The sequence below is a fragment of the Xenopus laevis genome, chromosome 5S (assembly GCF_017654675.1).
Source record: "Xenopus laevis strain J_2021 chromosome 5S, Xenopus_laevis_v10.1, whole genome shotgun sequence".
In the NCBI taxonomy this organism is placed as follows: domain Eukaryota; kingdom Metazoa; phylum Chordata; class Amphibia; order Anura; family Pipidae; genus Xenopus; species Xenopus laevis.
The window spans coordinates 71,168,678-71,194,153 of NC_054380.1; the positions used below are offsets into that span (position 1 = coordinate 71,168,678).

At 34.5% G+C, this 25,476-nt stretch overlaps 1 protein-coding gene across 2 annotated transcripts in view; it reads right to left on the reverse strand.

The window, feature by feature from the left end:
* The window catches only part of fut9.S (fucosyltransferase 9 (alpha (1,3) fucosyltransferase) S homeolog), an 81,721-nt gene that overhangs the window by 18,305 nt on the left and 37,940 nt on the right, over nucleotides 1-25,476 (reverse strand). For both annotated transcript variants that reach the window (XM_041563886.1, XM_041563885.1), the window contains one exon: nucleotides 13,018-13,160. The gene's annotated coding sequence lies outside the window, so the exon portion shown is untranslated. The remainder of the gene's footprint in view (nucleotides 1-13,017; nucleotides 13,161-25,476) is intronic.

The following is a 25,476-nucleotide window of genomic DNA, read 5'->3' on the forward strand; positions in this document are numbered from 1 at the left end:
GTCTGTCTTGACCCTGGGTGGAGGCATGCCAAATTATAGTGTACCTGCTTTCCCATATACAGTAGCAGTGGCACAGGACCCCTGTAGCACCTCAAGGAAGGAAATCAGTGCTAGATTTCTTGCAGTAGCAGAAAGGGGCTATACAAAGCAGTAACCTAAGGCTACAGCCAAACAACACGGATTCTGCCCCACTTCTCCTCTTCTGCTGCAGTTTAGATGAAGCGGATTTCTGCAGGCAGTGCAGTTTAGGAGAAGCAGCAGGCCAGCATTTGTCGGCCTGCACAGGCCAAGACCCGTGTTGTGTAGCCCTAGCCTAAGACAGCTAAAAGATGTTTGCTTTTATCATTCTAACTCCACTACACTAGCAAAAGATAACTGCTGATATGAACTGGTGTGTAAATGACTAGAATACATTTTTACGTCATAACCCCTCTAGAATCCCTATAAATTGCAGATGCTGCAGTGTATTTTCTCATTTGCTTAAAGTAATATTCGTAGCACAACCTTTATTTCTAAAAAAATATGTAAAACTTCTGCCTCAAAAAGCTTGTGAGTTCATGTAGAAGTCAATTGGAGTTGCCCTAGGCAAAATTTAAGTTAAGTTTTTAGATTTCAGGTTTTCACATTTTTAAATTTTTTTGAGTTTGTAGAAATTGAAAATGATAAATAGAACATGAATTCAATGCATTCAAGTTTTCTTTTCATGGTTTCATTAAATCAAATTTTTTAGATTCAAATTTTTTAATAAATAAGAAAACATTCATGTTTGTAAAATAGTCAGTTTATATGAAATAATATAAAACTCTGAAATTCGCAAATTTCAATTTTGATAAATAGGCCTCCTCATGCCTTTATAGAAAAATATAAGGCAAGTTCAGTGTCAACATAACATCCAGGGACATCCTCTCGCTCTTGGCACTATCTCTCAACAGAGGTTTTTTTCGCTCTTTCTTTGATATTGTACAATACTAAACAGATAACCACAGATCCCAGTAAGATAAGATACATATATATATATATATATATATATAACACTAATAACTTAATTCACAGTGGAACAATTAATTCAATTGCAATGGAATAACACCTATAGGGGCCGTTTTTTAACTTTCATGTTTTTTTTTTGTATCCCCAAACTGATTGTTATTGTGTTAAAAATCATGTATTATTCCTGTTACTCTAAACCTCGAAAAATGTGTTATTCATTGTGTAAAAACCACAAAAAAAAATAATACAAACCTTCGCCATCTAAAAGCTAGCGAGGTCATGTAGAAGTCAGTGGGGAGCTGTCCTTTTTCCAATTGTAAAATCTTTCTTTGATTCAAGGTTTTAGAGGTTATCAAGGTTTTTTTTTCTAACACAAAAATTCTTCTGAATATGAGAAAGTCAAAGTTTTTGATATCTTATTTGGATTTGTTCTGCGTTTTTATTTGTCTGTGCTTTTTATATTTGGTTTGTTCATAAAGAGACGTTCTTGGTTTTTTTTTTATAAAATGTGAGTTTAGTCGAGGTTGAAAAAAACTCTAAAGTTACATAAATTAAAATGTTGATTAATAACCTCTTATGGGGATATTCTTGTTTTAATATTTGTCATACAGTTTATAGTATGGGTGAGATTTATTATTCATTATAGAAATGAGTAGGAACTGTCTTCAGCATTTAATCTGAAATAAAATTATTCCCATGATTTTATGTCAGTCTTGATTTCTCAGCTTGCTGACAAATGATTGGAAAATTATCATGAACGTGACTAGCCCATTTGATGTTTTCATAAATTTGAGCACAACTGCAGTAAAATAAAATACAACTGTGTGTTTTCCAGATTTCGATAAATATGCCTCTTTGTGGCTGTTTTTTTTTTCGTTTAGATTACTGAAGGGCAAATCTACTGTCCAATAGTATAGGCATTTACATGGCACTGATTAGAAACCTACATCTCTGTAAAAGAAAGGGTCTGTTGGATAAATATCTAATGATTATTTATTCTATGCACGAACTGCTAAAAAAGAGATTTTTAGATGAAAGTCACAAATAACACCTTTCATCAACACAAGCACTGCTAGATTCAATTGAGACTGTCAGAAGTTGGATTATATCAGCCCATTTGCAATTAATCTCATTGGACCTTTCTGCTGAAATCTCACTCTGCTGGAAGCGCTTCTGCCCACAGGGTTATTAATCAATGGCTAGATATGAATCAGAGGCTTTCAGCACTTTGGTTGAGTTAAGAACTTTTCACACAGTACTGTTGATTTGTATCTGATTAGATGATTTGGGCTGCAGCGCTACCTAAATTGAGATGTTGTTAGCAATCAAATTGCTCTTTATTTGCCCGATAAATGTTTTGTATTGTAATTTACTTTACTGCCCCACCAATATTTGTTAATGAAGCAATTGTCAAGAGTGGTTAACATATAAAAGGCTATATTTATCAAGGTTATGTGGAGCAATCTGGGGTAAAGAGGCTGTTTTATATTTATTAAAACAGGGATTGTATAGGGTATGGGATCTGTCATTGGGCATACATGGCTTTTTCTGGATAAGGAGAAGATCATCATACTTTAGGTTTCTAAAAAAAATTAAAACATTAAATAAACCCACTGTCTCCCCACTAATATGGAATGAGGCAGTTTAGTACAAGGTACCGTTTTCTTATTGCCGAGAAAAAGACCATTAAAAAATATTTCTTGCTTAAAGTGAAATTTATGGCCGATGGCCTTCTATTAATTCTGAGATTTCTGGATGTTGGTTTTCTGTATAAAATCCCATACCTGTAATGCAATATATAGATCAAAGTTGCAGGAAAACTAGTCCCTGTATGAATTCTGGAACACGGAATGGATTACATAAAAGTGAGTTTAGGATTCATAAGACCAGGCTTGATTATGAGTTATTATTATAATATATGCGCAGACAAACCCTGTTTTGTTTAACATGGGCATGTTAGTATATTTTTGCTCATACAGGTCTTCATTTGCTTTAATATATAATGAATAAATTACCCCCTATTGTAAAATATGACATTATAAATCACAGAGGAGTTTAGCCGAGTTGTTTTATACAGGTCATGGAACTCCGAGGTGACTTCTCATATCCTCATATTCTCCAACAACGGGTACTTTATTATTAGAATACACACATTTAAGTGAGTCATGTGAGTGTGAATCACCAATATTTTACTTGTGCATACATTTAAAACATACAGAGTAAATAACCCAAAAGAAAAAATAACCTAAGAAATGTAAAGATAACATATGATCTCCACAAATTGATTGAGCATTGCCTTTTGCTCAGCTGTTATGTAATCTAAATTAATCCTAAATACTCAAAAAAAAACTCTGTATAAGGGATAGATTTCAAAAAAGATTTCACATCAAAATCCATTGAGTGTGTTCGCACCGGAGCCGATACAAGACTCCCAGATTGCAAAACAAGAAGAAGATATTGTTAGCAGTGATAGCCCGGAAATCGGCCTGTGCATTTCAGTAGGCTGATCTTGGCCCTGTCTGGCCCTAGCCTAATACCTTTGAAAGAGATACTATCATTATTACCTTTTATTTATATATATATATATATATATATATATATATATATATATATATATATATATATATATATATATATATATATATATACTATAACAAACAAGGGAAAGTTGTGCTCACCACTATTTTTTAAAACCATTAGGCGGGGGTGCAATGAGGCTGTGACCACAAAATACATATAGTCAAATACAAGAGTCCTCTGCACTCAACCCATTATCAATATATTTAAGACAGAGACATTTTGTGCATACTGCTACTAAAAAATGCCTTACCCTTTAAACAGAACAGGGATTGTTTGTCCATATATTGCAATATATTTAAGCTGGCCAACTACGTCAAAGTCATCCCATATCTGGCCAGTCCTATGCTCAATTTTATCTGATTCATTAAGAATTCTATTGCTTCATTATACATTTTACAAAGGGACTAGGTATTACCTGCAACTTAACTTGCTGCTTTCAAAGTAAAAGGGCAGCCAAGTATGGAGGTTTACTTTGAAAGCAGCAAGTTATATTGATAATGGGTTGAGTGCAGAGGACTCTTGTATTTGACTATATGTATTTTGTGGTCACAGCCTCATTGCACCCCCGCCTAATGGTTTTAAAAAATAGTGGTGAGCACAACTTTCCCTTGTTTGTTATAGTTTATACAGGAGCAGTGACCAGCTCCATGTTGTAGCTCCCACCCTTCCCAGCTATAGTCAGGTGATCCCACTGGTGTCTAATAAAAGGGCAGCCAAGTTTGGGAGTTTTACTTTAAAAGCAGCAAGTAAGTTGCAGGTAATACCTAGTCCCTTTGTAAAATGTATAATGAAGCAATAGAATTCTTAATGAATCAGATAAAATTGAGCATAGGACTGGCCAGATATGGGATGACTTTGACGTAGTTGGCCAGCTTAAATATATTGCAATATATGGACAAACAATCCCTGTTTTGTTTAAAGGGTAAGGCATTTTTTAGTAGCAGTATGCACAAAATGTCGCTGTCTTAAATATATTGATAATGGGTTGAGTGCAGAGGACTCTTGTATTTGACTATATATATATATATATATCTAATACAAATGTAGCGCACACCATGAGCCGGAAACAAAACCTGGGTGCTTGAACCAAAATGATGATATATAGTCAAAAAAACGGCAGCACTCCAAGGATTTTAAACAAAGTTCAAAGGTGAAGAAAGAGCAGGTTTATTAGAATCCATATATATATTTATCAATATGTGAAATCAGAGCTCAGCACAGAAATCCACTTTTTATCCATTGCTATGGGATGTTTAGAATCGTTTAACTTTTACCCATGGATAAATACTTCCCATAGGAAAAATCCCATAGGAATGAACAGAAATTGGGTGAGTTTTCTGTACTGAGCTCTGATTTCACACTTTGATAAATCTGCCCCTAAGGATTTTTAATTGTTCACATTAGTATCTGAAGAATATATCTTAGGGGCAGATTTACTAAGGGTCGAATATCGAGGGTTAATTAACCCTCGATATTCGACCAGGAACTAAAATCGTTCGACTTCGAATATCGAAGTCGAACGATTTAGCGCAAATCCTGCGATCGAAAGATCGAAGGATTATTCGTTCGAACGATTAAATCCTTCGAATCGAACGATTCGAAGGATTTTAATTCAACGATCGAACGAATATCCTTCGATCAAAAAAACGCAGGCAAGCCTATGGGGACCTTCCCCATAGGCTAACATTGAGTTCGGTAGCTTTTAGCTGCCGAACTAGGGGGTCGAAGTTTTTCTTAAAGAGACAGTACTTCGATTATCGAATGGTCGAATAGTCGAACGATTTTTAGTTCGAATCGTTCGATTCGAAGTCGAAGTAGTAGTCGAAGGTCGAACTAGCCCATTCGATGGTCGAAGTAGCCAAAAAAACACTTCGAAATTCGAAGTTTTTTTAATTCGAATCCTTCACTCGAGCTTTGTAAATGTGCCCCTTAGTGTAAGGTCCTTCTCTCATTTACTCACACCAGGGTTAGTTTCATTGGCAAATGTGTTTTTTTGAATAATAGAAAAAATTGCACTGCCTGGAAGATATCTAAAGTGATACCTGGAGAATATATAATCCTTGTAGATAGTATGTAAATTGGAATCAAACTCATGTCCCAACACAAGCAAGTAGTGTTAACCACAAAGCTCATTCTTTCAGGAAGCAGAATTTAATATATTCTAATTATTCAACCAGAAACGTGTTCATATCTTGTGCTAGCAGGCATTTCTCCAAGTACCAGTTCAAAAGGCTACATAATGAACCAATAAGCTGAAACTGTGGGGCCCATTTACTATGTTTCTAAAAAGCTCTAAAAAATCGAGATTTATTACGTGAAAAAAACATGAAAACCTTTGAGGCAAAAATTTGGTGCTATAGAAGTCAATGGGTGCTGTGCTATTCCTGTTCAACCATATTTAATTCCTTTTTTTTTTTTTTTTTAATTGTCAGAAAAACTCAAATTTCTTAGAGGTTTTTGAGGTATTTGTATTTTTTTTTTTTTTTTGGATAGTTCGGCACTTAATTTCTTTTGTACTTTTTATAATCTGAACTTTTAATAAATTGAATGACAATATTGGTTTTATAGTTTGTGAATTTAGTTGTGGTTGCTAAAATCACAAAAATTTCACCTGTAATAAATAAACCTCCATGTGTATATACCATAAACAATAAAAAATATATTCTCAAAGTGGTCATTCCAAAATCAATTAAAACCTGTGCAAACATTCTCTTTTCCCTAAACAGCATTTACATGTGACATCCTGAAATTGATTCCTGATTATATTTAAATGGAAACGACATCATTTGTGGAAGAGAAACTATATGACTCTAATAAGCATAATAAAATAAAATAAATGCTTTATTAATATAGTATGTGTAAGGTTTACATGGCAACAGAAAAATAGTCCTACTGTACTTGTAAATAAAATCCCATTAATAAACCCCAGTGATTAGGTAGCATGCAGTATGTAATACATTTAATATAACAATTTACTCATAGTTCTTGTAAACATCAAGTAAGCTAAATCAAATTGTTAAATGGGATCTAAACCCAACTGATATTAACTTTTGTAATCAACATTGAGGGGCACATTTACTAAGGGTCGAATATCGAGGGTTAATTAACCCTCAATATTCGACCATCAAAATAAAATCCTTCAACTTCGAATATCGAAGTCGAAGGATTTACTGCATTTAGTTCGATCAAAGGAAAAATCGTTCAATCGAATGATTAAATCCTTCGAATCAAATGATTCCAAGGATTTTAATCCATCGATCGAACGATTTTCCTTTGATCAGAAATTACTTAGAAAGCTTATGGGGAAGGTCCCCATAGGCTAACATTGGTGCACGGTAGGTTTTAGCTGGCGAAGTAGGTAGTCAAAGTTTTTTTTAAAGAGACAGTACTTTGACTTTCGAATGGTCGAATAGTGGAACGATTTTTAGTTTGAATCATTTGATTCGAAGTCGTAGTCGAAGGTCGAAGTAGCCAATTCGATGGTCGAAGTAGCCAAAAAAAAACCCTTCAAAATTCAAAGTATTTTTCATTCTAATCCTTCACTGGAGCTAAGTAAATGTGCCCCTAATTCTCTATTCTTAGTAATTTTCTATTTATTACCAGTTTTACAGTTGAAGAGGATTATACCAGGTATTCATCTTAACAACTACCTTTGATGGTCGGAGGACTATTTATGAAAGGTTGAATTTTAGAGGTTTTTGAAATTACAATTAAACTCGATTTCCCTAAAACGACATAAAATTATTAAAAGATCGGAATATAAAAAGTACAAATGGAAACATATGCTGAGTGCTGCTATAAAAAAATATGAAAAAAATATGAAAACCTCAAAAATTTAGATTTTTATCAGAAATCAAATATTTAAGGTCTGTAGGGGAAAGAGCTCTCAGTCTAGATTGTTCTTAATAAAAAACATACAAGGGCTGATCTGGTGTGGAATTCAACATTCCAAATAATTCAACTGGCATAAATCATCCCATTTACATAGAAATAAGAAATATGTTGATTGACAATTAGGTCAATACATTGGTGTGTGCTCCCTTTTCACAATACATTAGAACTAACTGTTTCAAAATAACCAACTCTGACTCAAACCTGCATGAAGAGAGACAGATTGCTAAGAGGGGGATAGTAAAGAGCAACTTTTTAGTTTATTCCAGTTTGCAGTGTATTTAGTAAAACTTCTTAATGCAAAAGTTATTTTTGATCCCAATAAATATACCTCCTTCATGCAGGTCCTAAAATATGCATCACAATTAAATTTCAAACTGTAATAACTGTCTAATGAGTTTTAAATTGGAAATTGCACATTCTTCTTCTTGTTTGTCAGTTTTTTTCTCCTTTGGAATTGTATTACTTTATCCTTATAAATGTCATTGGTTTTGAAGAAAACAAATAATCAAGTCAGTATTCAGTGCAATTATGTTATTAAATACAGACAGCTACCCAGTACCCATGCCATACAATGGCTTTATAATAACTTCATAGCTTCATTCCTGCTTTTCTACATACAAAATGTTCCAACACAATAATGAAAATAATAAATGGTAATACAATAAAGTGTTTTGTTCAACTGCATCAATTTTTATTCTTTAGTGAAGGAAAGGCCAGCTATTAAATTACACACTAGAGCAAATTATATAGTATATATTCAGCTCTGAACACTATGCTGCCAGATGCAGTCAACAAGCACTGAGCAGATGTAAATTCTCTGGAAATTAAGAAGTAAGATTATGCAAAGGAAGAACATAATATACTATATTGCTCGAGACAGCAGTAGACAGCCTCTCCAGTCCAATGAATAGAGGATGATAACAATATTGATTTTCTTGGATTGTACACAGGACTACAGAGAATTTCTTATTAGGAGACCAAATGGGGTTTTATTGATTTTTATATGACGTGACAGATTATTGTTGTTTCATTTTCAGTTTTAACTGGTAAACTAATACGTAGCTACATTTTCCCAATGGTTTACATCACTTAGTCATTTCAACATCACAGAGAAAAGACTATGGCTAATGAAATGTAAAAGTGTTAAACAAAGTTGGTTTAGTGTGATAAACATTTTCCTTTCCAAAAATATCATTATAATGATTTAAATGGCCCCACTGTAATTATTCTCATAACAGATACTGAGCAGGACCAGTCATAGTGCTCTGTTAATGATGTAGAATTGACATGTATTGGATCAATAATAAGCCAGAAATATTAATTCAACAAATATGAATGAAAATAATACATAATCACAATAAAAGTGAGAGGGCTCTATATTATATATATATGTGTGTGTGTATTACAGTATAGACTTCAACAGATCTAAAATCATATTTTTTATGCAAATATTTTAAATACACAGTTCGCCCACTTTTCAGGTAAAAATAATTATTCCCGTCTCACTGGATATCTAGAATTTATGCGTACGCAATTCATGTAATTTACAGAACTAGATGTAGCTGGTACTTTCTTTGAGTACCATGGGAGTTAAAACATTCCACAAAGCCTTTCAGAGAAGATACACTCCCACCACATCTTACATAAAACATGTCTATATGAGTATGAAAACCATGGAAGGAAGGACACAGGGAAAAAGTCAGAAAAATCCTGAATATAGAAAGGCATATTTCAAGACTACAGGGGTTATTTATCAAAGTCCGAATTTATCTCAATATTTTCTGAATAAAACTCAGACTAAATCGGCATGATTTTCACGATTTTACGATTTTTCACCTGAAAACTCAGAATTTTGCCCGAAAACGTCGGGGTATTGCCAAAAATCCAGCGCACATCAAAAAATCATTGGGACTTCTCCCATTGACTTCTATGCAACCTTGACAGGTCTGAGATTCCGGATTTTTAGATTCATCCTCGAATTTTTAGTGATTTTTGCATTCGGAGTTTAGTAAATAACCCCCTACATTGGAAAAGGCGGTATACAAAGTGCAAAAACATGAAGAATCTGCCATTTTTTTGAATTGTACACACATACTTAAATTGTCTCAGGGTTCTGTGCACCGTTTTGGTTGCCCCCATGAAACATTGACCTGAGAAAGGGCATTGTGGTGCAGGATCAGTTTATAGCATGAATTTTAGAGCTATTAAAAGATATTAGGTTTTCTAGATAGAGGAAATTCTATTATTTTAAAAGAGCTCCCAATACCTATATATGTTTTGTACTGCCAATCTATCTAATGTTTATGCAGTCAATGACATACAGTATGGTCTATCCTTGAAACTGGAAATGACAATGATTAAGCCATATATTCATAAGAAGCAGTGATAAATCTGCACCATATCTGTAAATTGCACTGTTTTGAGCAGTCACTGCTGTGAACTCAATGTAAGGTACTGTCAGAGCTGCACTATTTTTTTTTACATGTCTTTATTGGTACTGTACATGTCTTTATTGGTACATATCATACAGTACACTTATGGATATGTTTTCTTTAACTCACCATAATTTCATTCTATTGCTTCAGGTTCTCTGTAGCTTTATGGGCAATTTTCTAGTTCTGCAGGCATACTAAGGAGTTGATCATATAAATAAGATGTCTGTTACAAGTAAATGTGTTATTTATGAGTTAGCAAGGCAATAAACTGGATGCTAATTTCAAATAGGTCAGCAAGAAACCTGCATTTAAGCAGAGCAACAAGACGATAAATTGAATACAACTACTTGAATATGTATTTTGAGCTTCTGTGCTCAGTTCCACTACAGGATTATGCAAATAACTTTGGAGCATTTCTGGCAGGAACACATTGGATAAACACATATATTTTCATTCAGCGCAACCAGAGCAGAAGTAATCTAGAGGCAATGACATTTTGGAAGCCTTGCTGGCAAACAATATGCTTCTTTGCTTACTTTCAAAATATTCCTATCTAAAGTTAAAATCTTGTCTCAAGGGAACAAAAAAAAGTAAATAATATACATTCATAGTAAAAAAACACTTAGGGCATATGTATTCTTCTTATCAAGTAGTTATAGTTATGATATCATAGCACAGCATATAAGACCACAGTTGGCATTTATTTAAAGGAACAGTTCAGTGTAAAAATAAAAACTGGCTAAATAGATAGGCTGTGCAAAATAATATAGTTAGTTATATAAAAATGTAATCTATAAAGGCTTGAGTGAATAGATGTCTAACATAATAGCCAGAACACTACTCTCTGAGTCAGTGAGTCTGCAATTGATCCTCAGCATTCAGCTCAGATTAGAAAGCAAACAGTTATGGCCCATGTGCCCACCTCAAGTCACTGACTGGTAACCAATCAGTGGAAAGCAAAAGAGCTGCAAAGCAGGAAGTAGTGTCCTCGCTATTATGTTAGACATCCAGTCACTCCAGCCTTAATAGATTACATTTTTGGCTAACTAATTATATTGGAAACATTTTTTATTTTGCACAGCCTATCTATTTACCCAGTTTTTATTTTTATACTGAACAATGAGCTACTGTTCTACCCTCCTTTCTATTAAAATGTTCATGATCATTGGATGTCGTGTTTTTATAATTATTCACCTGTTACTATTGGTCGAATATCGATATTCGACCCTCGAATTTAAATCCTTCGACTTTGACCACAATTCCTTTGATCGTTTGTTTTAGGTGGCGAAGTAGGTGGTCGAAGTTTTTTTTAAAGAGACAGTACTTCGACTATCGATTGGTCGAATAGTCGAACGATTTTTAGTTCGAATCGTTCAATTCGAAGTCGTAGTCGAAGGTCGAAGTAGCCAATTCGATGGTCGAAGTAACCAAAAAAAACCTTTGAGATTCTAAGTATTTTTTATTCTATCCTTCACTCGAGCTAAGTAAATGTGCCCCTTATGTATCCGTGTATGTAACCAATTTAAAATCCCCAAAACTCCCAAAGATTATTTATAGAACATTGTCCTTTGAATTCACACATATACTATAGATATTGTATATTATATATATATATATATATATATATATATATTTGCAGAAAAAAGCGACACTCACAGGAAGTTTTTTTGATGCAAAATATTCGTGTATTTATTCCACTCAACGTTTCGATCCCACACAGGGATCTTCGTCAGGAGATTACAAACAAAGGTTTGTTTGTAATCTCCTGACGAAGATCCCTGTGTGGGATCGAAACGTTGAGTGGAATAAATACACGAATATTTTGCATCAAAAAACTTCCTGTGAGTGTCGCTTTCTTCTGCAAATATCCATTTACTTTGGCTGGCACCCAGGTTTTGACGCAGTTAACGGAGTGCACCTTTGGATTTCGTATATATATATATATATATATATATATATATAGATAATATATATTAATATAGGATATATATGCAAATAAAGTAAACAAATTCATCAGTAGAAATTCCAGCACAGGCAAGTCAATTCATCCATCATATTGTTGTCACATCTCCCCTTGACCGAAATTCTACAATTCAGTTGACTTTTGACTCTATACAAATTAATCAAATCGTAACTGTTTTTCTTAGTTCAAAGAAAAATGGCATCTTGGGTATTTAGGCTGATAATGTCTGTAATAGAAACCAAAATGTATACTACCTTTACTGAATGCTACTGACGTGATGACTTTGGTTGCTTTTCATATGTAATTATCGCATTACTCATAAGTGCACCAACAATTTTGTGGGCCATAGCTGTGGGTTTGGGTGACCATTTATGTCACTTGGAAAAGACTCTGGGCATAGAGCAGTGGTTTGATTGCCAAATTCTCCATAATGGTTGCTTGAAACCTCTTTACCTTATGACTGACAGTGCCCAGGGATGAAATAAAAGATAAGAATTAATGTGGGTTGGCCTGATTTTATACGGTGTATTGGATTAGGAACAAAGCTACCAGTAGGGACCTAACTGCCTGTAATTTTAACAGGAACAGTATTTTACGTTCTTACACATATTGAATATGCTTCAATTAAATATCTTATTAACATCTGAAAAATGCATTGACCTTAACATAGGGAATTTAGGATAAAAGCTTACTTTTGTTAATGCAATGTGCTTGAAAAATAAACTGTCCATTTTCTTAATAACTGCCCACACATCATACCTCTAACAATACACCAATCATTTGGTAAGAAGCTTACCCCCACCTCATTGTTTCTAATTGTTGTGTTAGTAAAGAATAATAAACTCCCTCTGCTTACTTTAAACATATTTGTTTACAGTTTTTTAATGAGTAGAAATATTAAAGATGCCCCAGTAGTTAAAAAAATGCAACTCCATAGTATTATATACGGTATACAGTTATGTACATTAATATAGATATATTTTTAAATATTGTAGCCATTATTTTAAAAAAAATGACACTGCTAATTAAAATGGACAATTTGTAATAATTATAATGAACTTGATCAAAAAATAGTACAGAAGAACATTCTTATTTAAAATACAGATAAACATTACAAGTGATTCTAAATATTTAGCAAATTTTTGTTTTCCTTCCTACCTTGGCTTTTTCTTTATTATTTTTTCTTGTGAAACAAATCAGCCAACATGAACTTCAAGCTGTTTGTGCTTCGAGACTGTACAGTAAAGCTCGGCCACCTCATTGTTAGTCTTCATTTGAATACATAGGCATAGGAATGTGTTCTAAAAACAGAGACAGTAATCAATAAAGGTCTTTGTTAACAAAAAAAAAACAGTACTGTAGTAATCTTTAAACTCCCGACAATATTTCTATTTACCAGAAACTATTTTTGTCAATATTTGTGCCATATTTAATAAAGCATTTCTCATATTTTAATTTTGACCAGCATTTTGACTGGTCTAAGGTAGCAAAACTTTTTTAAACAAAAAAAGGTCTACTTGCTTGTCCAATAATTGAAATCGCTTCTATTATCCAAGTCAACTAATTAACAATAATGTATTACTTAGCTTCATCACTCCAGTTTTAACTTCTGCTCATTTTCTTACAGTGGGGGTCATTTATAAAGTTTGCACATCGCATATTTTTCGCATTGCAAACATATTTTTGCAAATGGCTCGCAAAGATGGGTTTTTGCATGAGGCTGGTGTGCTTGAAAATAGTGTTGACAGCAATTTAAATTCACAATTTATAAAACTATTTTGTGAATATTTTCTCTGCCACCAAAGTTGTGGCGTATGTGTGCACATAAATATTCGCAATTTGAGATTGTTGCCATATTTAAAAATATTAGCAATTTGAGATTTTTGGCATATTTAAAAAGCTCTTATGAACATCCAGGGGCCCATTTACTTAGTTCGAGTGAAGGAATAGAGGAAAAATAGTTTGAATTTCGAATGTTTTTTTTGGCTACTTCGACCATTGAATGGGCTACTTCGACCTTCGAATGGAATGATTCAAACTAAAAATTGTTCGACTATTCGACCATTCGATAGTCGAAGTACTGTATCTTTAAAAAATACTTTGACCCCCTAGTTCGCCACCTAAATCCTACCGAATGGGAAGGTCCCCATAGGCTTCCGAACAATTTTCTGATCGAAGGATAATCCTACGATCGATGGATTAAAATCCTTCGAATCGTTCGATTCGAAGGATTTAATCGTTCGATAAACGATTATTCGTTCGATCGTAGGAATAGAGGTAAATCCTTCGACTTCGATATTCGAAGTCGAAGGATTTCAATTTGGCAGTTGAATAGCGAGGGTTAATTAACCCTCGATATTCGACCCTAGGTAAATTTGCCCCTCAAAGTGTGAAAAAAACTTTGCAATTCTTAACTAAATACACCACTCTTATTTAGCTTTATAAATATAACCATGTGCATAGCAAACGTATTCACTGTGCAAATCACTCTGTCCTGCGCAAAGTTTATAAATGAGCCCCACTGAGTAGCATGGTGGCTAAGTAGGTACCACTGCTGCATTGCTAGTGTCCTCATTTTAATTCCAGCTAGGGAATTATCTGCGAAGAGTTTATGTATATGTGTGGGTTTCCTTCCCCAGGCCGGTTAATTGGTTCCTGATACAATTGGCCCTACTGTGTGAATGTAATAGGGATTTTAGACCGTAATCTCCGCCGGGGTAGTAAATTATTTAGAATCTCTGCAGAACTGCAGAAATGTGTCAGCACTAAATAAATACAGGAAATTAATAATTTCGACTCGTAATAATAAAAAAGGAACATTATTCAAATCTGTTCATCTTATTTGCAAACATCACGTTTAGGAAACCACCAATATAAAATCAGAGGTAATGGTGACAGAAAAGCAAATTATTTTAACAACATTTATCGATACATTCATTTTAGATGAAATGATTTTCCTTTAAGGAAATAAAACCTATTTTTAAAACCATGCCTAACATAAATGCTACTGTATATGCTTACACCTCAAGGAGCACTTGAAATTTCCCCATGCTGTGCGAGTACTGTAACCTTGAACAAACCATTACTGTTGTGACTGATACATTATAAACAGATTGTAAAATCACTGAACTATTGATTCTTCACACGCACACTGTCAGCAATATGTAAAATTTAATTGTACAGTGTAACTTCCATAAATAGGACAAATATCACCAGCTGCGCAGAGCCAATAAATACACAATCTTAGCAAAAGTGACACGAGAAGCTGAGTTTAAAAAGTGTCCATCGTTACAATTAAAACCTAACACTTCTAAATGCTATAATTTTTTTTAAAAATATTAATATTTATTTGCAACTTTGCAATATGTGGCTTCATTTCAGTTGTAATGAGAAAGATGCAGCATGATTAACATAATTAAAATGGTAGGAAGCAATTTATGGTTCCATTAAACCAGTTTTGTAACTTGGCACCACAACACAAGAGGTCTAGATTCAGTTATTTGGTAATATGATCCCCTGGTGTCCAACTACCCTTATTAGTAAACTTCTATGGGGAACCAGTTCACTTTGATTATGATGCTTGTTTCCCTTGTTTGTTGTCATGGTTTTGCCACTTTAGAATATCCCCTTTTTTAGCAGTACCAACTTTTAATCTTTTCCAAACCCTATTATATGCTAAACCAATACATAATATTAATGTCTTTAGAGATCCACACCTTATTCTAAATCCTATAATAAAAATTTAGAAGCCCACTTCTCATTCTTAGAGGGTTATTTATTAAAACTATTTTTTATCTCATTCTTCTTCTAAAAAATATATCGACATAACTCAGAACGAAAAAATCATGTACGAGAAAATTCTCGACAAAATCGAGAAATCCACAAAATCTAATGAAAACCCAGCAAGAAACAGCCCAAATCCTCAAATATCAAGAAGGAAAAAATATCTTTCAAATGTAAAAGGGACATCTGTCATTGACTGTTACATGACTTTGCCAGGTCTTAGCTGAAGTCTTTTGGATTTGTATTTTGAGCAGCTTGAATATGCAAAAGTCCATTTGTACTGAAAAGTTGAAACGCAGCATACAAAAATACATGTGGCTTTTCAGCTTTTAATTTTTTCAATACAAATGGACTGTTGTACAGCAAAGGAGTGCTGGTGAATTTTTGTATGTGGTTCACCCATACAAAACCAGGGTTTGAAACCATGCACCCAGAGAAAAGACAAGGTGGAGTGCTGCAGACACATTGGGAATTTATATATTCTGTGTATATATATATATATATATATATAAAATCAATTCCAACAAGGGCACGCAATCACAGGACTTATGTAGAAACAACAGTGTTTATTAAAGCAAAAAAAGCTGCTAACATTTCTTTTGAGAAAGGCTAGAGTGCTAGCCAAAACGTTAGCAGCTTTTTTTGCTTTAATAAACGCTATTGTTTCTTCATAAATCCTGTGAGTGTGTGCCCTTGTTCGGATTGATTACCTATTCTTTGGCTACTTGCACCCAGGCATTTCTTGGACTTTATATACAAGTTGTGCCAGCACTAAAGCAGGTCATGGAACTCCAAGGTTACTTCTAATTATAACTGATGACATCACTAGTCACCGTTTATAAGGATATAATTTGAAGGATATTCATGGCTTTTGTGTATTATATATATGTTATTTTGTTGTATGTACTATATATATATATATATATATATATATATATATATATATATATATATATATATATATATATATATAGTTCATACAACAAAATAACATGCCTTGATTAAGGTCTAAGGGTTGCTCCCAAAGACCTCAAATCAGGTCCAGGTTTTGGAAATCTTGGCTTGAAGGCAAACCTTATATGCAAAAAAGTGATGTATCCTGCCAAAAAGAGACTGCTGTAGGTAGCCAGTCCATATAGGAGCTTTTAATAGTCAACCACAGTCCAAATTGGGAACCCCCAGGAACTTTTTGCATGCTTGTGTTGCTCTCCGACTTTCTTTATATTTTAATGCGGCTTATGGCTACAAAAGGTTGAAGATCCCTGGTCTAAGGGCAGACTGAAACATTGCAAATACATATTTTCTGTTTTTATATAATGCAGCAAGAGTAAAAATTTGAAAATACATTTTCCCAAAGGATCCCTCCTATGAATAGGGTTAATATAAAAGTTGTGTAGCTGCAATCCTGCACTGTACGATGAGGCGAATAGGAACACATTGTGCTGAACTTGCTAGAAATGGAAGGAGGCATATGTTTGTATTACATCATTGATCTGTGTCCTCCTAAAGAATAATTGAGGGAATCAAAACAAAAGTCTTTTCTTTCATTCTCAGCAGCATGTGCAATTATGTCTATCCAGAGTTATTATGAATTCTTGCACAGTGTTCATATTATGTGGTCAATTTTGTCATTTTTAACGATTACATATACTAAATAGTTTATGGAGCTAAGTAAATATAAATACAGATTTTATTCATTGTAATTTTGGTCACCAACTGTCCTGTACTTCCAACATTCAGACTTTAAACTGTAATAAAAAAGTATACTTTAAAGCTGGTTATTTACTAAAATTTCTCACTAAAGGTAGGGAACCTGTTATCTAGAATGCTCGGGACCTGGGGTTTTCCGGATAACGGATCTTTCCGTAATTTGGGTCTTCATGCATTATGTCTACTAGAAATTCATTTAAACATTAAATAAACCCAATAGGCTGGTTTTGCTTCCAATAAGGATTAATTATATCTTAGTTGGGATCAAGTACAAGCTACGGTTTTATTATTACAGAGAAAAAGGAAATCATTTTTAAAAATTTGGATTATTTGGATAAAATGTAGTCTATGGGAGACATTCATTCCGTAATTCAGAGCTTTCTGGATATCGGGTTTCCGGATAAGGGATCCTATACCTGTATTTTCTTAAAACCACTTAGACCAAACTCCCATCCATAATTGTACTGTATTTATCAATAAGTTTCCTAGAAAAAAAAAATCCGGTGCGGTAAAAGACATAAAAAAATCCAAATCCAAATCATAAAATTTGTTTGTATTTGTCACCCAAAAACACAGACTTTATTTTTCTGATTATCGCACGTATAACAAAAAATTAATCGGATTATTGCACAAAACCCAGTGCAAATCATGATATCTTCCAATTGTAAACTGCAGGGGCACTGCTGCAGTCTTCATTTTACCAGGGTGGTAAAAAGCTGCTGCTGGTAACGTGAGGTGCTGAAATTCTAATTTTTATATTTAGAGAGTGCAATTGCACTCTCTGCACTAGTGTTGTCCCCCCCGGCACTTGGAAAGGTAAGCGCCCAAAAAAAAAAAATTCTATTAAAATTTGCAGATTTTTAAGTTTACTTTGATCCATGCTATGTCATTTTTTTCATGGTCAAACATGGAGTGGCAAGATCAAGGGCATCCTCCAGGGAATGGGTTTAAGATCTATTCTTTTAAAAGCAAAGGCTGAATGTGAATTCTCCACCTATTCTAGGGGCAATTAAAGTATTTAAAGACATCTAATGCCAGCATACTGTTATTCTCTCATGTGATATTATGATCTGCTAGTATAGACTTACATCTGACTTCTGCTGTCCACACCACTCACTAAATAAAAACTAGGGATGCACCAAATCCACTATTTTGGATTCGGCCGAACCCCTTAATCCTTTGCAAAAGATTCGGCCGAATACCGAATCCTAATTTGCATGTGCAAATTAGGGATGGGAAGACATTATTTACTTCCTTGTTTTGTGACAAAAAGTCACGTGATTTCCCTCCCACCCTAATTTGCATATGCAAATTAGGATTAGGTTTGGCCGGGCAGAAGGATTCGGCTGAATCCGAATCCTGCTGAAAAAGGCCGAACCCTGGCCGAATCCAGAACCAAATCCTGGATTCGGTGCATCCCTAATAAAAACACCATAATTATTGATTTTAACATAGTATCAGATCCTCTTTTGGTCATGAAAAAACTGGTGGAAGATAAGTTGCCAAATATGTTTGTGACTTTGCAAAACTATATTATATAAACATAACTGCAAAGCATGAATGAGTAATGAACAAATAAATGCACAGAAAAAGTTTTGCATTGTGCATATTGTTATTCTATTTTCCCATAATTATACATAATATTGCAGCCTAGAATAGCTAGCTTCAGACATGGTTTTTAGTGTGTTACTTGTATTGCTACACAGAACTTTATGCCCTGTCTCCAGTACAAGATAAGCATTGCAACTTCTATTTGCAGTTGAATGTAGGATCAGTTTAAGGTAATGTGATATTGAATAGACACACGTGCTTAAGAAATTCACTTGCATTATCTCCTACTTTATTATTTTCTCAGACACATCAGCCCTCATCAATAATTTTATAAGCGGGAATGTAGCAAATTGATTACAATGGTTACAAAAGTCATGCAAGGTCAGTAATTCAGTAGGATTAACATAATATACAGAAGCATAAATTTATAATACCTATCTACATTTTACCAGGACTAGTATGGATCTTTAGAGGATGACGTTTTTTTATACTTTACATGTACCGTACTTTTTAAAGGGTCGCTATGTATTCTATGTATACATGTGCCTATGGAAATATTAAGAGGAAATGGATAATTTTATTCCCATCCAGATTCCATTTAAAGGTGATACAGGTAAATCTTGCTGTTGAAGTGTTGCCTATACAGTAACTTTGTCAAGTCAAGCAGACTGTCCATAACATTTGTTGCCACCTCCAGGAGCTCTATTATTTTGTTTTATACCAAGAACCCAGAGAGTGTTGTGATCCAGCAGGCAATAAGGCATTGCCTGAAATGAATTTGTGTATACAGGGCTGTATATGGAACTCAACATAATAGGGATCACACACTATATTCTCTTATAGCCCTACCAAGGTGTAAAATAGCAATTGCAGCAAATGTATTTTCCTTATTAAGCAAAATTATCTGGCAAAACTTTGGAGATAGTGTGATCCTTTAATGCGCCTAATAATCACTAGTCATATGCTGTAAGTAATGAGTATCCATATAATGGCAGACACAATTAGGGGCAGATTTATCAAGGGTTGAATTTCGAAGTTAAAAAAACTTTGACATTCGACCATCGAATTAAAACTTTGACTTTGAATACTTCGAATTCAAACTTTTTTTCATAGAATTTGGCTATTCTGCGGTCAAAGTAAAATCAAACGTTTCGAACGATTTTATCGTACGATCGAACAAATTTTACTGTGACTTCAAAAACTTAGAAAAATGCTGTAGAAGGTCCCCATAGGCTAACATAGCACTTTGGCAGGTTTAATTTAGCGAAGTTTTGAAGTCGAAGTTTTTTTAAAGAAACAGTACTTTGATTATCGAATGGTCGAATATTCTAACTATTTTTACTTCGAATTGAAGTCGAAGTAAATTTGAAGTCGTAGTATCCTATTCGATGGTCGAAGTATCCAAAAATTACTTTGAATTTCAAATTTTTTTACTTCGAAAATTCCCTCGAATTCACTTCGACCCTTGATAAATCTGCCCTTTAGTATACATATAATAGCAGCAGTTAGATGCACATATACTTAGCGCAAGTGTATACTATTTGAATATTGAAAGGTAGTTTGTCATGTACCACAGCCAGATATGCAAGTGCATTATTTAAAATGGTCCATATAGGCCTCAAATTGACTTTTTTGAACTCAGCCACCAGCCCTCTGTGCTCTGTTTCAGTTTGAGCTACCGTATATACTCGTGTATAAGCCGACCCGTGTATAAGCCGAGGTACCTAATTTACCTAAGAAAACTGGAAAAATTTATTGACTCGTGTATAAGCCTAGAGGCCCCATGTCAGATTTCAAAATGTGAATGTGTAAATGTGTAATCATGTTTTATGGCATAGAAATCTATCTAAAACGATTTAAAAGAGTCAGAACTATTAGCTGGACAATTGCCACTTGTTTTCCCTGTGACCTCCCACCTGTCATGGCTGCTCAGAAGATCAATGAGGCGCTGCACCTAGCAAAAGCAGAAAAAAGGTACCGTACCGACTGTCACGATCGCCGCCCGGAGCAGGTCCAGGAGCTCCGGGCGGCGCGTCCTTCCCTGCCGGCGTCGCTCCCAAAATGGCGGCGGCCATGGGCGCCGCCATTTTGGGAGCGACGCCGGCAGGGAAGGACGCGCCGCCCGGAGCTCCTGGACCTGCTCCGAGCGGCGATCGTGACAGTCAATCACAGACAGTCCTGATGCGCTATGGGAGAGGGAGGTGTGTTGGGGCCGCGGAAGGAGCCTCGTATCTGCGGCCGGTGAGGGATTGGCTACGGTATGTGCAGGGATTTAGCTGACCCGCGTATAAGCCGAGGTCGAGTTTTTCAGCACATTTTGGGTGCTGAAAAACTCGGCTTATACGCGAGTATATACGGTACACCTCCTGATATTGCTCTCTTCATCGAGCATCAGATTTTTCATACAACACTTAGTACAGACAGCTACAACTCTAGGGGGACAAGTGTTTTGTAAGTTAACTCTAAGGGGGTTATTTACTAAACTCTGAATGCAAAAATCACATTTTTTTAGGAATTTATTAAACCCAGAGGATGAGAAAAGTCAGAATCAGAAAATCTGCCATCTCAGACCTGTCGAGGTTTCATATAAGTCAATGGGAGAAGTCCCAATAATTTTTTGATGTGCCCTGGGTTACGTGCAATATTCTTGCATGAGAATAATCTGAGTTTTCGGGTGAAAAAATCTGAAAAAATCGTGAAAATCGGATGAAAAATCCTGATTCTCATATTTTTTCCCGCAAAGCAAATTTTCGGGAAAATGTAATAATAAATGAACGCAAAAAACCAAAGTGGTTTGTAGCAGAAAATATTTTGATAAATAACCCCCTAAGGGTCACTAAGAGGCATGGTCTTCACACAGCTCCATTTCATAACTCTATTTGGTATTTCCTATTATTAAAATTATAATTAAAATGTTTTGGAAAATGGGCGATTTAGTCTTGACTTAGACTTTGAGGCCCATTTATTAAAGGTCGGATTTTTAAACTACAATTAAACTCTATTTCTCTACACCAACAAATTCCATGAACGTTATTAAAGGATTTCTTCATCTTCAAACACTTTTCTCAGTTCAGTTGCTTTCAGATTGTTCACCAGAAATAAAGACTTTTTCCAATTACTTATTTATTTATTTTTCTAATTTGAAGTGTAAAGTTTCATTTTTTACCTTCTAAAGGAGCTCTGAGGGGGGGCACTTGGAAACAGTTTTAAATTGATACATTTAGTTAATACATTTGTTATCTTTGTCCCTGCTGAGCAGAATCCATGAGTTTCATTAAAGGCAGCTGTTAGAATTTATACAATAGTCGCTAATATCCCACAGCTGCTGCTGAGAAATGTATCAACTAATTGTGTCAACTAAATGTATCAAATTGTAACAGTTCAGATTCTGCTCCTGGATCACTGAGCTGCCAGACTGAAACACAAGAGACAGAAACATTACATTTTAAACTTAAATTTCGGGAAAAAATAAATAAAAAAAATGGAAATAAACTGAAAAAAGTCTTTGTTTATGGAAAACAATCTAAAAACAACTCAACTGAAAAAAATGGTTTGGAAGGTGAACAACCCCTTTAAAAAAATACGGTTATAAAAAGTACGAATGGAAAAAAGTGCTAAACAATCTGAAAAAAAATCAAATATCACTAAAAAGACCTAAATACTTCTAAAAGTCTTACAGTTAAAGAAAAAAAAGGTCCAATAGGATCCCACTGACCTCCCACTGACCTCTTTTGCTTGCTGATTGCTTTTACTTGGATACATTTTGTATAAGAGTTTTTTGTGATTTTTACAATTAATAATTTTCAGATTTTTAAAGTTTTAGAGAAATTAAAATATAGGAACTTTTGATGGTAGACAACTATGCCCTACATTAGATTAGCATTGTATGTTTTTTGCTGCATTTGTATGTTTTTTGCTGCATCTACTACAGTTGTCACATGGACATTTTTACCAGCCCATCTGGTAAAAACAATGTTTCATAATAATGATACTGATTTTATTAATAGAGAAAAAGTCAATAGAAATACTACGGGTGCTATTTGGCATTCCTGAATCCATGTTTAGACTGCCAAAAGAAATGCAGCCTTGCATTTTTGATGGATTTTATATGCATTGAAAAATATAACCCAACCCAATGTTGAAACAAGGTAAAATTAATTATATACGGGTTCTGTAACTGTAACTTGTCTTGTAACATTACTGTATTATTACATATTGCTTTGAAGAGTTAGTTTTCACTACATTTTGAATAATTCCAGAGAATACTCCATTGCATTGGTCTCTGTCCCACATTATAGAAATCATTTGCTTTCCAGAGGTTCAAAACTGAGAAATAAATATAGGAGAATGTTTTTTTTTTTTTTGCATGAAGATGTTAAAATTCAAGAGAAGATATTCCAAAGAAATCCAAATAACATTAAAGTTAACTAGGGATACACTAAATCCAGGATTTGGTGCGGATTCGGCCAGGATTCAGCCTTTTCCAGCAGGATTCGGCCAAATCCTTGTGCCTGGCCTAAGGGAATCTATATCCTTATTTGCATATATAAATTAGGGGTCGGAAGGGAAACATGACTATTCATCACAAAACAAGGAATTAAAAAAATATTCTTCCATTTTTTTCATTTTTCGTTTGGTATTAGGTCGAATCTTTCACGAAGGAATTGGGAATTCAGCCGAATCCCAAATAGTGGATTCGGTACATCCCTAAAGTTAACCAATATTGTGCAGTCACTTATGCCCCATATTTGCACCACTTTATTTCTGTATGTATGACCCTAATGGATGCCCATAAATGACTCATCGTTATTTGAGAGAGAAGCAATCACTCTGACAACAAATCCATCATATAAATAAAAATTCTCAACCAGGAACCACATTCTCAATTATCTTTAAAACTACCCAGATAGGTAAAAGGGATTCTGTTTCTGCAATAGTGAAAATTCTCTAGGCACTGGGAAGAAATATTCTATATTCCGCACAGATGAGACAGCTACCGTAGGTATCATCACAATAAATAGTCTTTCTCTTATCTTTCTTGAGATATATCTGCTTGATAAAACTGTGTTAATAGAACACTTTATTTTTGTACTCATTCATCACCTGCTACACTTTCTTGGCAACACTTTCTGCTTTTTTTTTTCTGTTGTGGAACAGAATTGCGCTTTCAACCTGAGCTAACACTTATGGAACATCAAGCACAGCAAAAACTATTCTTTATTTATAACAATAAAAATGACGGAAACATGGGTAGCAATACATCGTTTATATAAAAGATCTGTTAATGGAAGAGCATAAACATTAAAAAATAGTTAGCAATTTACAAAATGCATTTATGCTTGCTCTGCATGGATTTACTGTGCATTATATAGCCTTGCGAACATGGACTTGCACTTTAATGTGAGCCTAAGACATGAAGATGAGGACTTCACCTGCTGTGCTGGCACATACATCGTCTCCGCAGAGGGGAATTACTTTCCCTGAAATCTAATGGAGTCAGCAACCAAACAAAACTATACTAACAGAAGCATTTAAGGACCCAGTATGAAGCGAGTAGCAGACATTTTCCCAAGCTCACTAATGGCATTCAATACACATTAACCAGATAGAAATATGGGTTATCCTAAAGGGTAACTAACACCAAAAAAGGTAAAATGCATTAAAAATACATGATGAATGACATATATAGACCAAGCCATCATTATGGGAAGCTGCTGTCTCTTATTGACAGCAGTGGGAGTTAACTGAAAAAGCTGTCAGTTATTTTTTGCAAATAATATAACATAATACATGTGAGAGAAACCATACTCATACCCATAGCCAATAAGAGACACCATTAAATGAGAGATTGCTGTTTATTTCATCCACTGCATTAACGTAATACCATACAAATCTTCTCTTTACTAGTTGGATAACTTAAACATTCCAAATGATCCGACACATCCTTTACAAAATATTGCAAGTGAACAATAACCTTTCCTGTTCTGTAGTCATTATTGATTTTAGTGTTTGGGGAGTATAGAAGCATTTAAATTGCTTCTATAGTCAGACAACTTGAGCGATGCAATAAAAGCTTGACTGCACTTTGCACAAATAAAACTGAATGCTTTGTGGCATTCACACAGCCCTAGATACTGAATGCTGAAACCAAAATGCTTACAGCGCTGCCTCATCCTAATTGTATAAATCTTCTAAGACTACAAAGTAAATCTCTGGCTTTGGACGGGGATTTTAAGCCTGTCTTAAAGTGTGCCCAGCAGCCGTGTAGTCTCACAGCAGACTTCTTAGATCATTAATCCCTCCAGTCAGCGGTGTTCTTAAGCATTGAAATTCAGTATTTCTCAGGCTTTGGAAATTTTCCAAATGGCAAATACTAAAAAGTGCTATTATCACGCATTCTGCAGGACTGATTGCTTAACCTCTAAAATCAAGCTGTGCAAAGATTCCATACTCTGAATATGCAATTAAAAAGCATTTAAGCTATACCAAATGTAAATATAACATTTGAAAAAGGTTTACAATGGCTGACAGTTGATTATGTGAACCAACAGCATCACTATATAGTCCGTGGGC